Here is a 2,734-nt window from a genome sequence, read left to right on the forward strand (position 1 = left end):
GTCTGCCCTTATGCCGCGATTCAGGAACACCAATCGGCTTAAGGTCAGGAATAAAGTCAATACAAAACTCAATGACCTCCTCATTTTGACGGCCCTTGGAGATGCTTCCTTCTGTCCTAGCACGGTTATGAACATATTTCTTTAAGACTCCCATGAACCTCTCAAAGGGGAACATATTGTGTAGAAATACAGGACCCAAAACGTTAATCTCTTCGCATAGGTGAACTAGGACGTGCGTCATGATGTTGAAGAAGGATGGTGGAAACACCAACTCGAAACTGACAAGACATTGCACCAAATCATTCTGTAACCTTGGTATGATTTCTGGATCGATTACCTTCTGAGAGATTGCATTGAGAAATGCACATAGCTTCACAATGGCTAATCGAACGTTTTCTGGTAGAAGCCCCCTCAATGCAACCGGAAGCAGTTGCGTCATAATCACGTGGCAGTCATGAGACTTTAGGTTCTGGAACTTTTTCTCTGCCATGTTTATTATTCCCTTTATATTTGACGAGAAGCCAGATGGTACCTTAATACTGAGCAGGCATTCAAAGAAGATTTCCTTCTCTTCTTTGGTAAGAGCGTAGCTTGCATGACCCTGATGTATGCCGTCTTTTCCGTGCATACGTTGCTGGTTCTCCCGTGCCTCAGGTGTATCTTTTGTCTTCCCATACACACCCAAGAAACCAAGCAGGGTCACACAAAGATTCTTCGTCACGTGCATCACGTCGATTGCGGAGCGGACCTCGAGGTCTTTCCAATAGGGCAGGTCCCAAAATATAGATTTCTTCTTCCACATGGGTGCGCGTCCGTCAGCGTCATTCGGAACAGGTTGTCCACCAGGACCCTTTCCAAAGACCACCTTCAAATCCTTGACCATATCATGTACATCAGCACCAGTACGGTGGCGAGGCTTCGTCCGGTGATCCGCCTCACCTTTGAAATGCTTGCCTTTCTTTCTTACGGGATGCCTGCTCGGAAGAAATCAACGATGTCCCAGGTACACATTCTTATTAGCCAAATATATACTGTCGGTATCGTCCAAACAATGTGTGCATGCGCGGTATCCCTTGTTTTGTCTGTCCTGAAAGGTTACTGAGAGCAGGCCAATCATTGATGGTCACGAACAGCAACGCCTTTAGGTCAAATTCTTCCCCCATGTGCTCATCCCACGCACGTACACCTGTTCTATTCCACAGTTGTAAGAGTTCTTCAACTAGTGGCCTTAGGTACACATCAATGTCGTTGCCGGGTTGCTTAGGGCCTTGGATGAGCACTGGCATCATAATGAACTTCCGCTTCATGCACAACCAAGGAGGAAGGTTATACAAACATAGAGTCACGGGCCAGGTGCTATGGTTGCTGCTCTGCTCCCCAAAAGGATTAATGCCATCTGCGCTTAGACCAAACCATACGCTCCTTGCGTCATCTGCAAACTCCTTCCCGTACTTTCTTTTGATTTTTCTCCACTGCGACCCGTCAGCGGGTACTCTCAACTTTCCGTCTTTCTTACGGTCTTCTCTGTGCCATCGCATCGCCTTGGCATGCTCTTTGTTTTGGAACAAACGTTTCAACCGTGGTATTATAGGAGCATACCACATCACCTTGGCAGGAATCTTCTTCCTGGGGCGCCGGCCCTCGACATCACCAGGGTCATCGCGGCTAATCTTATAGCGCAATGCACCACATACCGGGCAAGCGTTCAAATCCTCGTACTCACCGCGGTAGAGGATGCAATCATTAGGGCATGCATGTATCTTCTGCACCTCTAACCCTAGAGGGCAGACAACCTTCTTTGCTTCGTACGTACTCTCGGGCAATTCGTTGTCCTTTGGAAGCATATCCTTTATCATTACCAGCAACTTTCCAAATCCCTTGTCAGATACACCATTCTCTGCCTTCCATTGCAGCAATTCCAGTGTGGTGCCCAGCTTTTTCTTGTCACCTACGCAATTCGGGTACAACAATTTTTTGTGATCCTCTAACATGCGCTGCAACTTCTTCTCCAAATCACTTGCGCAGTTTCTCTTTGCATCGGCAATGGTCCGACCTAGATCATCAACGAGCACATCTGATGCCTCTTCTTCAGCTTCTTCCCGCATTGCCGGCTCAGCTTCTTCCTGCATTACCGGCTCAGCTTCTTCCCCCATTGTTGCATCATCGTATTCAGGGAACCCATGGCCAGGATAGCTGTCGTCGTCCTCTTCTTCTTCATTGTCTTCCATCATAACCCCTCTTTCTCCGTGCTTGGTCCAAACATTATAGTGGGGCATGAAACCGAACTTAAACAGGTGGACGTGAATGGTTCTTGACGTAGAGTAATTATGACCATTCTTACAGTGAGCACATGGACAAGGCATAAAACCATCCGCCCGCTTGTTTGCCTCAGCCGCAAGCAGAAAAGTATGCACGCCCTCAATGAACTGGGGAGAGCATCGGTCATCGTACATCCATTGCCGGCTCATCTTCATTACACAACACCGAATAGACCAAATTAATACAAGTTCATACATAAAGTTCATACAACACTTAAATGCAACAAACAAATAACTCTCTAGCTAAAGCATTTAAATGCAACAACAAATACGATCAAGATCGCAATTAAGGTAACAATGGATCCAACAGCATAATGATACCAAGCCTCAATATCGATGGCATATTTTCTAATCTTTCTAATCTTCAAGCGCATTTTCTCCATCTTCATCTTGTGATCATCGACGACATCGGCAAC

The sequence above is a fragment of the Triticum urartu genome, chromosome 2A, assembly GCF_056163025.1.
Source record: "Triticum urartu cultivar PI428250 chromosome 2A, HENAU_Tu73, whole genome shotgun sequence".
Classification (NCBI taxonomy): domain Eukaryota; kingdom Viridiplantae; phylum Streptophyta; class Magnoliopsida; order Poales; family Poaceae; genus Triticum; species Triticum urartu.